Source organism: Schistocerca cancellata, chromosome 6 (assembly GCF_023864275.1).
Source record: "Schistocerca cancellata isolate TAMUIC-IGC-003103 chromosome 6, iqSchCanc2.1, whole genome shotgun sequence".
Taxonomy (NCBI): domain Eukaryota; kingdom Metazoa; phylum Arthropoda; class Insecta; order Orthoptera; family Acrididae; genus Schistocerca; species Schistocerca cancellata.
The window spans coordinates 488,005,283-488,024,239 of record NC_064631.1 but is presented as its reverse complement, the minus strand read 5'-3'; the positions used below and the strand labels follow the sequence as shown (position 1 = coordinate 488,024,239).

Genomic DNA, 18,957 nt, shown 5'->3' with positions numbered 1-18,957 from the left:
GATAAAAGAAGTTTGTTTATTTAGCAGAAAAAGCATCAGCCATTATTTTGTGGATTAGAGAGGTTGATGTATTCCCCCCCCCCCCCCCCCCCCCCAAGGGGCTTGCAATTCTTTCGCGAGTTCGAGCATAGTGGCCAAGGATCCTCGAGCTGTTGCAGCTCGTTCTTCCTTCCCGGCCAACATTTCCTTCCCTGTGCCTCTTCCTCCCTTTCCTCACTCCTTCCCTGCAGTCCTCTCTGTCCCCTCTATTGGTGTTCTTATTTATGTCGACCTGGTGATCCACTTGGTTTCTTGTATTCCTTGCTGTTTCGTTCCCCTTGCCTTTTCTCTTCCATCCTTCATTTTTGGCATCCCTTTGGGGTTTGACTTCTACTTCTGAGTATTCTCTCTGTAGTCTGAGCCAATTTGGCAAGAACTCCCTCCCTAGCACCTATGTTGTGGATATCTCCCCGCCCCCCCCCCCCTTCCTTCCTCTCTTCCTTGCATGACATAGCCCCCATCTTCTCTCTCTGCCCTGATAGATCACTAGCACACGTACTTAGTGCATGTGGTGGGGCTGTTATGTACCCATCTGGCTGAGCCCCTGAGAACACAGAGGTCACACTTGATACCTGAACTATAGCCTCCCCAATTGTGCCTAAGAGTGGTTGCTTGTCATTCCGGAGCATCAGAACTGACAGCAACGGCCATTGTGCCAGAGAGGCCGTGTTGTGGCAGGGTGGCGCCCGTGGTGAGAAACCCTGATCGGTGTGGGTGGTATCAGTGCGGATGCTTTGCATATGAAACACACAAAACTCCAAAAATCTGGCTGTTCTTCTACAGTCATTTCTTTGGTTTGCAACAGATTGCTTATGACCCTACAATTTCCCTTCCCTGGTTGCACCCTGGGAGGAAGGCCGGGCTCAACAGCTTGGGGTGAAACATGTTCCCCGCCACCTGGTCTGTACTATGAGCAAAACATTAGATAAGTTTGGCGAAATAGTCTCTCAGTAAGATGCAATCAGGTTCCCTGATAATCGAAACTACTTCTGCTGCCCAATTTGCAGCTCTTTGTACTTATCATGGTCACATCCTGATGTCCATTACACCTCAGCAGTCTTTGAATATCACTCAGGGAGATATTTTTTGAAGGAACCTCACCCTTCAAACTGATGAGGAACTCTGGGCCAATATGGAATGACAGGGTGCTTTTATTCTGACTTTTTAGGGAGATAACCTCCCAGAGGTGGTCAGGGTTGTGTGTTATCACTGTGATGTGAAGCCATACATCCCATCACCCATGAAGTGCTTTTGATGATCGCTTTTTGGGTACATCTTCCTGGTGTACAGCAGACCATCTCTATGGTGACTGTGGACACCCACACCATGAGGGAACACCTGTGTTTCACCATCCCTGTCTGTTAATTTCCATGACCATCATTCTCCATGCTGACTAAATTGTCTGGCTTATAAGAAAGAAAGAAAAGAAGATAGAAGACCCTAACTCTTACGATCCTTTATCTTACTTTGAGGATTGTCAGAAATTTGACAGATTTCATCTTGTCTCAGTTATGTACTTTCCCTCTCCTCACTCTTCCTCATTCCAGCCCCATCCTCCTCTCCTCTCCCCCTCCCCTGCAGTTCTCTCACTCTTTCCTCCAGGTGCCAATCCCCCTGCCCAACAGAAGTGTCCCTCTTCTTAGACGCATGCTGGTGATGAGGCTGCTCCTGGGATTCTTCCTCCCAGTGTCTCAGACTAGAGGCCTGCTAATACAATTCGGCCATGGGACCCATAGTCAGTGTGCCCCAAGATCATCCACTTTCTTCCAGTTCCAGATCTGCAAAAGGCTGTTCTCCCCCTCCACCTCCAGGGGACTCGCCACTCTTTTGCGGGTTTGTGCTTGGCTACCACGGAGCCCCAGCCTTTGCAGCATTTTTTCCCTTCTGTGCTTCATGTCTATCCTCTTGCTATTCTTTTTCCCCTCCCTTCAGGAACATGTCTGGGATGATATTGGGATGTTTTGCATTGCCTGTGGCTGATGTAAAACAGTCTTACCTTTGTTTCCTTTCTCCTTTCGTTTCTCCGCTTTGGCGTTTGAGGTTCCTCTTTTTCTTCTTCCTTCCTGTGTGCTCCTGAAGGTCAGCCCAAGTGTCTGATGCGTAACAGGTGATAGGGTTCGCAAATACCCCCTGGTACAGGCCAGGCCCAGAGAGGGGTGATTGCCTGAGCTGCAACCTTCCTAAATTGCCGATAGGTCCCTCTGTCAGGTGTTCTGGAGGTGTGACCTCAGGTGTGAACAATGACGTAAGGTGGGTGCGCCACCTAGTGATGTGGACCGCAGTTGGAAGGAGCGCGCCATCGGAGATGTTGGCAATCATGGGGATTTTCTCGCAATGAGTCAATCATCTTCCCAACCAATGTGTGTGAAATGTAAACGTAATGAGGTTAATGATTCAGAGACCCTTCCTGCCACATCCCAGTTGGTTCCTTGTGGTCTCACGTACTCAAGATGGTCAGTCCTTCGCCACCTTAAATCAGTTTATTATTCAGAAAGATGTTAATGCAGTTGCCAGCCGTGTGAAATCCTGCTCTCGTTTACGGAATGGCGCTTTGCTTTTGGATACTACTTCTGATTCTCAAGCTCAACTACTACTTGCTGCCTTGCTTCTCCATGACTACTCTGTTATGTCGAGGCCCATAGAACTTTTAATTCTTTCCGGGGTATAATTTACACCAGGCTGCCCGATAGTCTAACAGAGGTCGAAATCCAATCTTACCCCTCTGATGAGAGTGTCATTGCTTTCCATTGTGTAATGAAAAAGGTAGATTCCTCCTTAGTGCCCACCTGCACTCTTTTCCTCACCTTTGTTAGAGTGGTACTTCCATCCAAGATCAAAGTAGGCTATAAAATTATCATGGTCTGGCCATACTACCTGAACCTGATGCGCTGCTATCAGTGTCATCGGTTCAACCACACTAGAATGTCTTGTAGACACCCAGCCAAATGCGTAACCTGTGGTACAGATGCACACGAGGGCATTGTCTGCCTCCTCCTCCCTGTTGTACCAACTACAATGGCGGCCATGCCGCCTCCTCTCAGGATTGTCCCATGTATCACGATGATCGGGCTGTCCAAGAGATCCAGGGAAAGGAAAAAGTGCCTTACCCAGTCACTTGCAAGTTACTGGCTAGTCGCAAACCCTGCGTTCTGCCGTATGCACCTATAGTTCTTTTCTTCTTACACTTCGCTCTATGAAGGACATGGCCACACAGACGTGACCTCCAATTTAGCTCTGAGGTTGTGAAATCGCCCAGTGTCAAGGTAGCATTGCCATCCCCCCACCCCTCTCCAGCTGTGCAACAAGCTGTCAAATGCTCGCCTCAAGGGGTGAAGCCACCAGCTATACAACCGGTAGGCTAGAAAGGGCACGAGGAGTATTCCCATGAAGACTTCCTCCGTCCCTCCAGCCAAACAACAGCAGAGTCTTCCTCTAACTCTAAAGGCTCAAAGAAGTCCACCAAAGGCAAATGGTCTTCTCCTTCGCCAACTCGAAGATCCTCTTCAACGGCGTTGCCATGTGATACCTTAGTCCGTCCAGCCTTCGTGTTGCCAGTGTACACCACCAACCGTTTTTCAGCGTTGAACTCCACAGAGTGACCACACAAGCAAGCCGATGCTTCTGTGGATCCCATGGAGCAGGATCCTCCTGCTTCTGTGCCCTGTAGTAGTGACTCTTCACCAGCTGTCACTTAGCAACTGTCGATGTGACATCCTACGTCTCTTCCTCATCATGACTCTCCTCCAATGGAACTTTCGTGGCCTTCGGTCCCACAAAGAGCATTTATTGCTGCTTTTAGCATTGCAGCGTCCCCTTGTACTCTGCCTTCAGGAAATGAAATTGCGCCCTCATGACCGCTTTGAGCTTCCACATTTCTTACCGATTCATTTTGACCTTCCCCCTGAGGTCAGCATTCCATCTCATGGGGGCGTCATGCTGCTCATACGGGATGACATTCATAATCAACCCATCTCCCCGACTTACCTATCTTCAAGCTGTTGCAGTTTTCCTTTTCCTTCCCCACCGGACTTTTTCCCTCTGTACCATTTATGTCCCTCTGTCATTCGATGCCACCTGGGCAGACTTCTTTCAGCTTATTGGGCAGCTACCCTCCATTTTTGCTACTTGGTGACTTTAAAGTGCATCATCCCCTTTGGGGTTCTCCCAAGACCTGTCAGAGAGGTGCCCTCTTGGCTGACCATCTTAACCAACTTAACCTCTTCTGCCTTAACATTGGAGCACCACTTTTCTTTCCGACTCCTCGGACACCTATTCCCATTTGGACCTACCATTCTGCACTGCCCATCTTGCTCATTGTCTTGAGTGGTCCGTTCTTTCATACACCTACTCAAGCAACCATTTCCAGTGTGCCATCCGTTTGCTGACTCCTACCCCATCCTCATGCACACCCAAATGACAGCTTGCTAAGGCTGACTGGCAGCATTCCTCCTCCCTAGCGACCTTTGAAGAATGAGATTTCCCCAGTTGTGATGACCAGTTGGAATATCTCGCAAACTTTTTCCTTACTGCTGCAGAACATTCCATTCCTTGCACTTCGTCTTTAACATATCATGTCCCAGTCCATCGGTGGACTGAAGCATGCTGTGAGGTAATTCACGCACGGCGTTATGCTCTCCGTGGTTTTAACAGTTATCCTACAGTGACAAACTGTGTTCATTATAAACAGATGTCTGCAAAGTGACGTTGCATTCTTCAGGATAGCAAAAGAGCTTGATGGATTTCATGTATCAGTTCTTTTAATAGTTCCAGCCCTTCCTCTGTCATGTGGACCAACCTCAGATGGCTCTCTTGCATCTCCGTTCCCCAATTTCCGGCCAGACAGTAGCAGATGATGTCATCATAGACCCTATTGCTATCTCCAACATCTCGGTCTGCCATTTTGCAGAAGTTTCGAGCTCTTCCCACTACCACCCTACCTTCCTCCATCGGAAATCAGCAGAGGCGGCTTGGGCGATACCCTTCTCTTCTTCGAATTGTGAGTGCTGCAATGCTGCCTTTGCTATGAGGGAGCTAGATCATGTTCTTGGTTCATCCTGTTCCTCCACCCCAGGGCCAGACGCCATCCACATTCAGATGTTGCAGCACCTTTCTCTTGCGGGCAAGCACTTTCTGTTTAACATGTACAACCGCATCTGGGCCGAAGGCACATTTCTCGAACGCTGACGTGAAGCCACTGTCATATCCATACCTAAGCCCAGTAAGGACAAAAACCTTCCCTCTAGCTTCTACCCCATCTCTCTTAACATCTGCATTTGCAAGGTGATGCAATGTATGATCATGCCTGACTGGTAAGGTGGCTCGAGTCTTGCAATTTACAGACAAATGCACAGTGCTGATCTCGAGCACGGCGTTCTGCAGTGTACCATCTCGTTACTTTGTCCATTCAGAACGTGAATGGTTTCCTGCGGAAATCAGACTGTGGCCATGTTTTTCAATTTGGAGGAGTTCTGCGACACCTGCTGGAGAATTGGTATATGCCGTACTCTTCGCACGTGGGATCTCAGAGTCCGCCTGCCCTGTTCCTTCAGGCTTTTTTAAAATACTGAGTTTTATGGTGTGACTCAGGGTTACGTCCCGAGCATCGTCCTCTTTGGTATTGCCATTAACCCTATAATGGCCTGTCTCCCATGGGGCATCTCTGGCTCCCTTTTTGTTGATGATTTTGCCATCTATTGCAGTTCTCCATGGACCTATCTCAGTGAGTGGCGTCTTCAGCAATGTCTTGATTCTTTACTCGTGGAGCATCAACAATGGCTTTCACTTTTCCACTGACAAAACCATCTGTATGAATTTCTGATGACGCAAATGGTTTCTCCCACCATCTTTACATCTTGGGCCTGTTGCCCTTCCATTCGTTGAAACTACGAAATTCCCGGGGCTCTTGCTCGATAGGAAACACTCTTGGTCCTCTCATGTGTCTTACCTGACAGCCCGCTGTATGCAGTTCCTCAATGTCATGTGTGTCCTCAATGGTACTTCCAATGGTACTTCCAGTGGTACTTACACCCTCCTCTGTTTGTACCGGTCCCTTGTCTGTTCGAATCTTGACCATGGGTGCTTTGTTTATCGGTATGCACATTCATACCTCTTATGCAGTCTCAACACTATCCACCATCATGGCATCTGTTTGGCCACAGGCTCCCTTTACACTAGCCCGGTTGAGAGTCTGTTTGATGAAACTGCTGAACTACCACTGTCCTCCTGCTGTGACTTTCTCAACAGGTATGCATGCCATTTGTCTGTCATGCGTAGTCGCCCATCCTATGCCTCCTCCTTTGATAATCCCTTTGATCGCCACTATGGGTCACATCCCTCTTCCCTATTATCTCATGGTGTGAGCTTTCGGCACTTGGTACGGTGGCTTAACTTCAAAATACTTGCACCTTTCCTGATTGGTGAGAACCCTTCACCACCTTGGCTTCATGAAGCAGTCCATGTTAACCTTGGCCTTCACTCACTTCCTAAGGACGCTGCTCCAGCCTCAGTCTATCACCTTCAGTTTCACAACCTTCACATGGAACTTCGCGATAGTAACTTCGCGATAGTAACTTCGCGATAGTAACTTCGCGATAGTAACTTCGCGATAGTAACTTCGCGATAGTAACTTCGCGATAGTAACTTCGCGATAGTAACTTCGCGATAGTAACTTCGCGATAGTAACTTCGCGATAGTAACTTCGCGATAGTAACTTCGCGATAGTAACTTCGCGATAGTAACTTCGCGATAGTAACTTCGCGATAGTAACTTCGCGATAGTAACTTCGCGATAGTAACTTCGCGATAGTAACTTCGCGATAGTAACTTCGCGATAGTAACTTCGCGATAGTAACTTCGCGATAGTAACTTCGCGATAGTAACTTCGCGATAGTAACTTCGCGATAGTAACTTCGCGATAGTAACTTCGCGATAGTAACTTCGCGATAGTAACTTCGCGATAGTAACTTCGCGATAGTAACTTCGCGATAGTAACTTCGCGATAGTAACTTCGCGATAGTAACTTCGCGATAGTAACTTCGCGATAGTAACTTCGCGATAGTAACTTCGCGATAGTAACTTCGCGATAGTAACTTCGCGATAGTAACTTCGCGATAGTAACTTCGCGATAGTAACTTCGCGATAGTAACTTCGCGATAGTAACTTCGCGATAGTAACTTCGCGATAGTAACTTCGCGATAGTAACTTCGCGATAGTAACTTCGCGATAGTAACTTCGCGATAGTAACTTCGCGATAGTAACTTCGCGATAGTAACTTCGCGATAGTAACTTCGTATACACTGATGGCTCTCGGACTGCCTGTAGGGTCGGGTGTGCCTTCGTCATTGGCACTTGTGTGTTTCAACATCGGCTTCCAGCACACTGCTCAGTATTTACTGCAGTGCTCTTCGCCCTGTATCGGGCCACGGAGTACATCCGATGACACAGCCTTTTCAATTGTGTCCTCTGCTCAGACTCCCAGTGCCCTTCACAGTCTGTGAGCTGTACACTGCCCATTCCTCAGTGCAGCGAGTCCAGGAAAACTGTCACTTGCTCACTCTTGGTGGAGCCAGTGTGATGTTTCTGTGGGTTCCTGGTCATGTTGGTCTGCCAAGAAACGAGGCTGCTGACGCTGCTGCCAAGGCTGCAGTCCTCTTACCGCAGCCCACTAGTTCCTATATTCCCTCTAATGATCTCTGTGTTGCCCCGTCAAGAGGCGGTGTCCCTTTGGCACCGCCATTAGTCCTCCCTTCGTGGGAATAAGCTCAGGATTATTAAGCCTCTCCCAGTGGATTGGATGGCCTCCTCTCAGCCCTCCCACCGGGAGGAGGTCATTTTAACTAGGCTGCGTGTTGGGCACTGCCTTTTTAGCTATTGTCATTTGACAAGTGGCACTAACCCACACTTTGTACACTTTGTCCCCAAGTCTTAACTGTCTGCCACTTCCTGATGGAATGCCCATTTTTTAACCGCTTGGATTTGTCATCTTGAGTTATCGGTCGTTTTAGCAAATGACGCGCAGGGTGTCGACTGCGTTTTACTTTCTATCCTCCAAAGCAGTATGGCAAAAGCTATTTACTTTTTAGTTTTGGACCTCTGTTTCTGTTTTTTAGCCCTTTTTCCACATGTCTACCGTATTCACTCAAATCTAAGCCGCACTTTTTTCCGGTTTTTGTAATCCAAAAAACCACCTGCGGCTTAGAATCGAGTGCAAAGTAAGCGGAAGTTCTGAAAAATGTTGGTAGGTGGCGCCACAACTAACTTCTGCCGTCGAATATAAGTAGCGCTGCACAGGCATGCTTTGCAGGCACAAAGATAAATACTGGCGCCAAAACCTCCGCGTCAGTAAATAAATTAAAAAAAAAAAAAAAAAAAAAAAAAAAAGGTGGGGGTGGAAGACGAGCCTTCTTCTCCGCCCTGAGTTTCGACCACTGCATTTTATATATTATCCAACGAAGTAAATAGAAATTCTGTATTGTTCATTTTCGAATGTAGCAGCATTTCAGTGTATTACGAAAATCAGACTGGCAAGACTGTTTGGGATGTTTGTCAATATGGCCAACTCTAGGTTCTGAATTTTTTCAACCTGTGAGAAGAGATGGTTGCTAATAGGAACTTTCATGAATTGTGAATCACATACAGTATTCTCTTCGTCATAAGAATAATACGAATATAAACATTTTGCCATGTATTCTTTCGTGTTTGCTGCTATCTCATTTAAATCCTGTCTGCCTAATAAACTACGAAACTAGGGTGAGACAACAGCAAACGCGGAAGAATATACAGATCATGTCATGTTTATTTTCGTATTATTCTTATGCCTAATAGTGATACAGTCAGAAATGAAGCACAGCAATTGACTGGATTTTTAAATCTAAGATGACTCTAATTTCTGTGCAGAATTTAATGTACCAAAGAGGCGCCTGCAAAGATTTTCAAATGGAGAAAAATTTTCGCTAAACTCTCGGTCAGAACGTCTTCTATCAAAAGCAGTCTATTATTTGGTTCTTGTTGATCATTATCAAAGAAAGCAGCAGTGTAAGTTACAACAAATAGCAGTCTCTTTCCATTGTTTTGCTAATGAAACGATTTCTCTCTTTTTTTAATTGTAAGCGGCGGTAGCGCGCACAAAAGCAAGCCATGTCGCGAGCGGGGGCATGCCGTAAACACTCATTATCAGAATGCGACAAACAGTACAGTAAAGCATTTTCAGCTTAGTGACGTAAACACCTATAACAAAGAGAACGGCACTTACCAGATCAAAGCAAAATAAGCAATCTTTTTCTCACCCCTTGAATTTCGAGTCTCAAATTTCAGGTACGTCTTATATTCGGGAATTTTTTTTTTTTTTTTTTTTTTTTTTTTTTTTTTTTCTTGATTTAGTGTCATTTTTCAGGTGCGGCTTAGATCAGAGTGCGGCTTAGATTCGAGTAAATACGGTAATTTTGGCTGTCTTATCTTATCTCAATTGGGACTGACACATAGTCATTTTTAACTCCTCTCCGTCTCCGTGTTGTATAGTTTTGACTTGGGTGTGTATGACCCCAGTTGTTTTTTGCACCCTAAAGCAAAACAAAATCAAAACCAAACCTCTGTTCCCAGCCCTCCTCGACCTATATAACAGAAAAAGAAGAATCATTAGTCCCAGGACAAGGCCCCCTGGGGGCCCCAGAGGAGGCATCTTCCCCCTCACAACCTGAGTCTGACATCTTACTTATAGATGTCACCCGGTCCTCGTTGGTGTCTGGATAACAACTCCTTGCTTATTCAATGGAACTGTAGTGGATACTACCGTCACCTCCTAGAGTTACAATCCCCAATGCCTTTTCCTCGACAGCTTGTGTCTTTCTCCAGTAATCTCATTTTATTGGTGCTGACTCACTGACCGATCGAGGGTTGTATGCTTTCGGTCTGAACCAGGTCGGCCCTTCAAGGGCTCCCAATGGTGCATGCATGTTGGTCCGTATGGATATTGTTAGTACATGGATTCCAGTACGTACCACATTGGAAGCAGTGGCCATCTGGGTCCACTTGGGCCCTGAGGTCAAACTTTACAATCCCTATCTCCATGTCGACAAGCTGCCTACATCTGTTGCCCTAACTATCCTCCCTCAGCAACTCACCCCCCCCCTCCCCCACCCCATCCTCCTCCTTGGTGTTTTTAATGATCACCCTTTGTGAGGGCAGGCTTTTTCATCTAGAGGAGGGCTCCTCATTGACAAACTTCTTGTGGACCATGACCTGTGCCTTCTTAACGAAGGTTCCCTGATGTACACTCCTGGAAATGGAAAAAAGAACACATTGACACCGATGTGTCAGACCCACCATACTTGCTCCGGACACTGCGAGAGGGCTGTACAAGCAATGATCACACGCACGGCACAGAGGACACACCAGGAACCGCGGTGTTGGCCGTCGAATGGCGCTAGCTACGCAGCATTTGTGCACCGCCGCCGTCAGTGTCAGCCAGTTTGCCGTGGCATACGGAGTTCCATCGCAGTCTTTAACACTGGTAGCATGCCGCAACAGTGTGGACGTGAACCGTATGTGCAGTTGACGGACTTTGAGCGAGGGCGTATAGTGGGCATGCGGGAGGCCGGGTGGACGTACCGCCGAATTGCTCAACACATGGGGCGTGAGGTCTCCACAGTACATCGATGTTGTCGCCAGTGGTCGGCGGAAGGTGCACGTGCCCGTCGACCTGGGACCGGACCGCAGCGACGCACGGATGCACGCCAAGACCCTAGGATCCTACGCAGTGCCGTAGGGGACCGCACCGCCACTTCCCAGCAAATTAGGGACACTGTTGCTCCTGGGGTATCAGCGAGGACCATTTGCAACCGTCTCCATGAAGCTGGGCTACGGTCCTGCACACCGTTAGGCTGTCTTCCGCTCACGCCCCAACATCGTGCAGCCCGCCTCCAGTGGTGTCGCGACAGGCGTGAATGGAGGGACGAATGGAGACGTGTCGTCTTCAGCGATGAGAGTCGCTTCTGCCTTGGTGCCAATGATGGTCGTATGCGTGTTTGGCGCCGTGCAGGTGAGCGCCACAATCAGGACTGCATACGACCGAGGCACACAGGGCCAACACCCGGCATCATGGTGTGGGGAGCGATCTCCTACACTGGCCGTACACCACTGGTGATCGTCAAGGGGACACTGAATAGTGCACGGTACATCCAAACCGTCATCGAACCCATCGTTCTACCATTCCTAGACCGGCAAGGGAACTTGCTGTTCCAACAGGACAATGCACGTCCGCATGTATCCCGTGCCACCCAACGTGCTCTAGAAGGTGTAAGTCAACTACCCTGGCCAGCAAGATCTCTGGATCTGTCCCCCATTGAGCATGTTTGGGACTGGATGAAGCGTCGTCTCACGCGGTCTGCACGTCCAGCACGAACGCTGGTCCAACTGAGGCGCCAGGTGGAAATGGCATGGCAAGCCGTTCCACAGGACTACATCCAGCATCTCTACGATCGTCTCCATGGGAGAATAGCAGCCTGCATTGCTGCGAAAGGTGGATATACACTGTACTAGTGCCGACATTGTGCATGCTCTGTTGCCTGTGTCTATGTGCCTGTGGATCTGTCAGTGTGATCATGTGATGTATCTGACCCCAGGAATGTGTCAATAAAGTTTCCCCTTCCTGGGACAATGAATTCACGGTGTTCTTATTTCAATTTACAGGAGTGTATTTTAGCATGTGAACGCATTATTGTGGCCAAGATAGACACGAGGCCCATGCCTACTACAGTAGTACAAGTTTATATACCAACTAGCTCTGCAGATGATGAAGAGATAGATGAAATGTCTGATGAGATAAAAGAAATTATTCAGGTAGTGAAGGGAGACGAAAATTTAATAGTCATGGGTGACTGGAATTCGACAGTAGGAAAAGGGAGAGAAGGAAACATAGTAGGTGAATATGGATTGGGGCTAAGAAATGCAAGAGGAAGCCACCTGGTAGAATTTTGCACAGAGCATAACTTAATCATAGCTAACACTTGGTTCACGAATCATAAAAGAAGGTTGTATACATGGAATATATATAATGGTAAGACAGAGATTTAGGAACCAGGTTTTAAATTGTAAGACATTTCCAGGGGCAGATGTGGACACTGACCACAATCTATTGGTAATGAACTGTAGATTAAAACTGAAGAAACTGCAAAAAGGTGGGAATTTAAGGAGATGGGACCTGGATAAACTGAAAGAATCGGAGGTTGTACAGTGTTTCAGGGAAAGCATAAGGGAACAATTGACAGGAATGGGGGGGGGGGGGGGGGGGGAGAAATACAGTAGAAGAAGAATGGGTAGCTTTGAGGAATGAAATAGTGAAGGCAGCAGAGGATCAAGTAGGTAAAAAGACAAGGGCTAGTAGAAATCCTTGGGTAATGGAAGAGATACTGAATTAAATTGATGAAAGGAGAAAATACAAAAATGCAGTAAGTGAAGCAGGCAGAAATGAATACAAACGTCTCAAAAATGATATCAACAGGAAGCGCAAAATGGCTAAGCAGGGATGGATAGAGGACAAATTTAAGGATGTAGAGTTTTCTCACGAGGGATAAGATAGATACTACCTACATGAAAATTAAAAGAGACCTTTGGAGAAAAGAGAACCATTTGTATGAATATCCAGAGCTCAGATGGAAACCCAGTTCTAAGCAAAGAAGGGAAAGCAGAAAGGTGGAAGGAGTATATAGAGGGTCTATACAGGGGCGATATTCTTGAGGACAATATTGTGGAAATGGAAGAGGAGGTAGATGAAGATGAAATGGGAGATATGATACTGCGTGAAGAGCTTCACAGAGCACTGAAAGACCTAAGTCAAAACATGGCCCCGGGAGTAGACAACATTTCATTAGAACTACTGACAACCTTGGGAGAGCCAGTCCTGACAAAACTATCATCTGGTGAGCAAGATGTATGAGACAGGCGAATGTAATAATTCCAATCCCAAAGAAAGCAGGTGTTGACAGATGTGAAAATTACCGAACTATCAGTTTAATAAGTCACAGCTGCAAAATACTAACGCGAATTCTTTACAGACGAATGGAAAAACTGGTAGAAGCTGACCTCGGAGAAGATCAGTTTGAATTCCATAGAAATTTTGGAACACGTGAGGCAATACTGACCCAACAACTTATCTTAGAAGAAAGATTAAGGAAAGGCAAACCTACGTTTCTAGCATTTGTAGACTTAGAGAAAGCTTTTGACAATGTTGACTGAAATACTCTCTTTCAAATTCTGAAGGTGGCAGGGGTAAAATACAGGGAGCAAAAGGCTATTTACAATTTGTACAGAAACCAGATGGCAGTTATAAGAGTCGAGGGGCATGAAAGGGAAGCAGTGGTTTTTGCTCAGTTTGCTCAGTCATGGGCCAACTCTCCTCGGAAGGTTACATTCTCTCTCCCCCCCCAGTCTAAATAAATGGTGCTCTTCCCTCTGCCACTCCCATCTGGAATCTACTTTGTATCTGCCATACTATATTTCATTACTCCACAATGAGCCCCCACCCCTTGTAGTTGCAGATCCCCCTCTTGCAATGATCCATATTTTGCTAGTCTATCCCCGCCTTTTTGCCTTTCGCACAAAATTTGCTCTCTCATCTTCCTTGTCCTGGGTGGTAGCGGATGACCCTTCCTTGATTATGTCTGTCCTCAGTTTTCTTCATGAAAGTGGTTTGTCCTCACAGGTTTAAGTCCTTGAATTTCCCTTGGGAATTGGAGTCCCTCAGTTAATGTTGGCCTTGCATCCACAGTGACAGGGTACTCCTTCCCCTTTTTCCACCTCTGTTTTGCATGGGTTTTTTGTGCCATTTGGTTTCTCCTTTTCATGTGTCTTCTTCCCCTGGTGTTGAGCCCATTGTCGTGATCATGGTATGGTATGGGGTTTGGAAAGGGTTGGGGTCAGCGGCAGTGCTTGTGCCTCAACACTCATAGTGATTCTGGAGTGCTTAAGTTCCTTTTACCTATTTGTTTGCTCGTTTTCCCTTCCCCTTTACTGGACCGTGTTGTTTGTGTTTAGAGCCTGGGACTGATGACCTCCCTGGTTGGTCCCCTCCTCTCCATCAACCATCCATCATCTTGATGGCAATCATTACTGCTGCAGCTGTAATTAAGAACTTTGTTAAAGTGTAGCTAGCTGATCTTGTAACAGCTTGTTGTTAGCTCCCTAAACATGCATGACATGTCCAATGTCCTGAGTTGGGGCCTACAGCTCTTTTGTGGGTAAGTGTGTGGTGCATATGATCCCCAAGCTATTGCAGCCATTCTTCTCTTACTAGGCTGCTTTACCTTCCTCTTCTGTCTTCCTCCCTGTCCTTATTCCTTTCCCTTTGCACCTTCCTTTCTCTCTCTTGGTATTCTTATTTATGTCAGACCAGCTATCCTCTGATTTTGTTTCATCTTGCATTTTTTGTTTGTTTGCTTCTCCTCCTCCTTTTCAGATTTTTGTTTTTGGAGTTTGACCTCCAGCTCTAAATTTGAAGTCTGTAGTGTGAGCCAGATGGGAAGAGCTCCCTCCCGAGTGTCATTGGCATGGGTTCCTCTCATCCTCCTCCTCCTCCTCCTCCTCCTCCTCTTCTTCTTTCTCTCCCTTTCCCCTTCTCCTCCCTCCCTGCCCTAGCCCTTCCACCTCTTTGCTAGGTCACCACCTTGGTAGCCAGTCCTTGTGTTGGGGCTGTTATATATCCATTTGGCCTATCCCCCCTGACATCACAGGAGTCATACTGCTGGTACCTGTGCTGTGAATGCCTTGTGAAAGCCTAGGAGTGGTTGCCTATCTTTTTGGGGTTGTTGAACTCCCGGCAATGACTGTGATGCCAGGCCACCATGGCTGTGGCTGTGTGGTACCAGGGTGGACGATTGGCACATAAAACATGTTGAACTGTCTGGCTGCTCTTCCGTGGCCATGACTCTTCCTAGGAATAGCTTGTCTCAGTTGCTGTTTCTACCTTCCAGGCCTTCTTCCCTTTGGCTAACTCCAGGGAGGAGAGCCAGGCCTGCTGGCTTGGGGAAAAAACCCTTTCTGCAGTTCCAGGTCTGTACCAAGACTGACGGGCAGACTTCAGCCACCACCAAATACCTTTTGGTACACATAAAGGACTAGTTCGCCCGCATCTCGTGGTCGTGCGGTAGCGTTCTCGCTTCCCACGCCCGGGTTCCCGGGTTCGATTCCCGGCGGGGTCAGGGATTTTCTCTGCCTCGTGATGGCTGGGTGTTGTGTGCTGTCCTTAGGTTAGTTAGGTTTAAGTAGTTCTAAGTTCTAGGGGACTTATGACCATAGCAGTTGAGTCCCATGGTGCTCAGAGCCATTTGAAAGGACTAGTTCAGTGAAGTTGAGTCCTTAAGCAAGGTGAGATCTGGATCCCTCCTTATCTGCCGACCAGTCTGTCTCCCTTCGTGCCTGAAACTGCTTAGGATACATCCCAGTGAGTATCACTCCTCACAAGTCTCTCAATATGACACAGGGTGTAATTTTCTATAGGGACCTTCTCCTCCAGTCCAATGATGAGATTAGGGCTAATTTGGAACAATGTGCCATTCATTTCATCTAGCATGTCCAGAGAGGTCCTAAGAACAATCGTGTAGACACTGGTGCTTTCATCCTGATACCCTGCCAAAGAAGGTCAAGGTGACAGTATACAGATGCATCAAACCATTTATTCCACCTCCCACTTGTTGCTTTTTTTGCCTCAAGTTCGGCCACATGTCCTCTTGATGCGGTGCTACTCCCATCTGTGGTGACTGTGGCCGCCCTCTTCATGTGGGGAGCCCTTTCACCCCACTGCTTAACTGTGTAAACTGCTCTAGTCTACATTCTCCCCACTCACCAGTGTGTCCTGTGTATACACAGGAAAAAAGAATCCAGGAAACGAAGATCCTTGACCATCTCAGCCACTTTAAGGCCCAGAAGTAGTTTAGACAGTGTGAATTTCTCGTTTACCTTTGCCTTAGTTATGTCGTCCTCTGCTCCCTCCTCCTCCTCACTCCCACCCTCCTTCTCCCCCCCCCCCCATGGCTCCATCCTTCCCCTAATGGAACCACTCCTCCTCCTCAGAAGAAGACGAAGAAAAAGAAATCCTCTTCTCTGGCTCCTGCTAGGGAGAGTACTGCCTCTCCAAACACCCCTCCCCAACATTCTCAGGATAGGAAGCCTGCAACCTCACAGTCAGATGAGGGACCCATGCTCCCAAGGCTGCTTGCTTTCTGTCCAGTCCAGACATCACTGCCATCTGTTGCCTTACTGGTAACACCACCTCCCTCCATCCGAGGGAGAAGCAGCAATGCTAGTCCAAGGGCAAGGCTTCACTGACATCACAGGGAGCTTCCCCCTCTCCTCCTCACTCCGAATCAGACCCAGTTTTTATGGATGTCACCCCATCCTAGTCGTTGGTGACCACTGACCTAGTGACATGACCTGCCCTTGGCTTCTTTACTTCTAACCTGGACTCTCGCTACACATTAATCCAACAGAAATGCAGCGGGTATTACAGTCACCTAATGGAAATACAACAACTTGTTTCCTCTTATCCTGTGTTCTGTCTTGCTCTTCAAAAAATGCATTTCCATGATGACCACTCTCCAACATTTTGTGATTGTCAGGCATTCTGTTGCAACCATGCCAGCCCCGAGATAGCATCAGGAGAGGTCTGCACTATGGTTTGCACTGGTGTCATCAGTGAGTGAACCCCCTCTGTACCAACCTGGAAGCAATAGCAGTAAAAGTGCGAACAACCCAGGCAATCACCATTTGCAATGTCTACCTCCATCCAGGTAGGCTACTTCTTTGTATTGAACTGCCTGCTTTAATACAGCAACTCTTGCCCTCCTATCTCCCCCTCGGGGACTCCAGTGCATGCCACCCCTGTGGGAGTGCCACTTTAACGAGTAGGGGTCTTCTAATTGACCAACTTACTACAGACTTTGATTTACCTCTTCTTAGTGGTGGTTCTCCTACCCACTTCAGTGTCGCTCATGGCACTTTTTCTGCTGTCAGACTCAAGATCTTCTCCCATGTTCTAGGGCTTCACTACATTGGCCACCCCATGATGACCTTTATGGTAGTGACCACTTTCCAGTGATTCTATCGCTGTCCTGTCGCCACCAGGCAGACAGGCTCCCATGTTGGGCATTATAACCTCTCTGATTTCATTGATGTGGTCATGCAAGACTAGAATATAAACTATAATTCATGCCGCTAGCATTACTATCCCCCTACCTGCAGATTCCTCTTGTTCAGTGGTGCCATGGTGGACCAAGGACGTACACCAATGGGTAATACAGTGATTTAAATGACACCCTTCACATATCAACCCTCTTACTTTCAACATCTCTGTGCTAAGGCTCACTACCTTATGAAGCAAAGTAAAAAGGAATGCTGGGAGCACTGTATTTCCTTGCTGTGGATGTATGCCTCTTCATCTCAGATTTGGTCCAATCTTCATAGCCTTTGGGTCGCCCGTGACAGTAAACTGCATAGTCTCTCATCTGACAGGGTGCCGTGTGTACTTATCCATTGGTCCTTGCAGAACACCTTATGACACATTTTGCAACAGCATCAGTGTCATCTTCCTATCCTGCTACCTTTCTCCGGCAGAAATGACAAGTTGGAGAAAGCTCTGCTTCAGCCCCCACCAAGCTGAAGCTTTGGCAACTTGCGCGTCGATGGGGATGAAATGATGATGATGATTAGGACAACACAACACCCAGTCCCTGAGTGAAGAAAATCTCCAACCCAGCCGGGAATCGAACTCGGGTCCTTAAGAGTGACAATCTGTCGCGCTGACCACTCAGCTACCAGGGACGGACTTTATTCAGGTGACCAGCACCTAGATGTTGTAGCACAGTCCTGTTTCTTGGGCTTTATTTTTGATAAAAATCTGATGTGGCTGCTCCATATTCACCATCTGAAGACCATCTGCGTACCACTATCTTGTTTTGTCCAGACTAGATTATGGTTATCAGGGTTATAGCTCAGGGCTCCTTCCACTCTGAAACTACTTGACCCTGTTCGTCATTATGGATTGTCTCTGGCTATCAGTGCCCATAAAGTCTCCTTGCAGAAGCGGGTATTCCCCTCTCCAAATACGCTGGAGCCAACTCCTAGTTTCTCACACAGTCGCCATTTGATGATTCCCAGACCATCCCGTGTACCCCATCCTCTTCGAAAATGAGGGATGTCTCACTCCTGATACCTGCCCTCTGTTTGGATTGCCAGTTCGAATGATTCTCTCCCCCCCCCCCCCTCCCCCTCCCCTCCTGTCAGGATCTCCATCTCACTGGAATGTGCCCTCTGTATTTCCTCCTCCCCCCCAATTTCCTTTTGTGATTCCAGATGCATATATCACACCAAATCCATCTCTGCCCAATAATGGAGTGACATCTGGTGTGTAGTAATCACCGCACAATCAAGGAAACTACTGTAGTTTAGTGCTCTTCCTTCCACTTCTCCTAGAGGGAGTCCACTGTCTTATGCTGTCTATGCATTGGTCATACTAGGCTCACCCATTGTTTTTTCTTGGGTACCACCACAATATGGCTGTGGAGCCAGACTGATGACATCCCATATATTGGTGGACTGTCCCCTTCTTTTGGCCCTTTGTGCTAAATATAGCCTTCCCAGTTCCTTTTCTTTAATGTTAGCAGGTGATCCGTGGATGGTTGAACTAGTCTTCAGTTTCCTACGTGAAAGTGGTTTTTATTTTCAGTCATAAGGTTTTGCTTTACTCCTGGAGGTGGGGCAGGGTGGTTGTAGTTGGAGCCTCTCTTCATGTTTTCTGGGTCTGGGACCCATGATCACTCCTCCTTCAAAGACAGCTCTTTTATCCCTCAGTTTTTTAGATCTGCCCTATCCTTTTATTTGTTCTACTGTGTGGCTTCATCACTTTATAGTTTGACCCCTCTGACGGGTACCG

At 47.4% G+C, this 18,957-nt stretch overlaps 1 protein-coding gene across 3 annotated transcripts in view; it reads left to right on the top strand.

Annotated features, from left to right (window-relative positions):
• The window catches only part of LOC126191306 (endophilin-B1), a 224,580-nt gene that overhangs the window by 79,792 nt on the left and 125,831 nt on the right, over window positions 1–18,957 (top strand). The window lies entirely within an intron of this gene.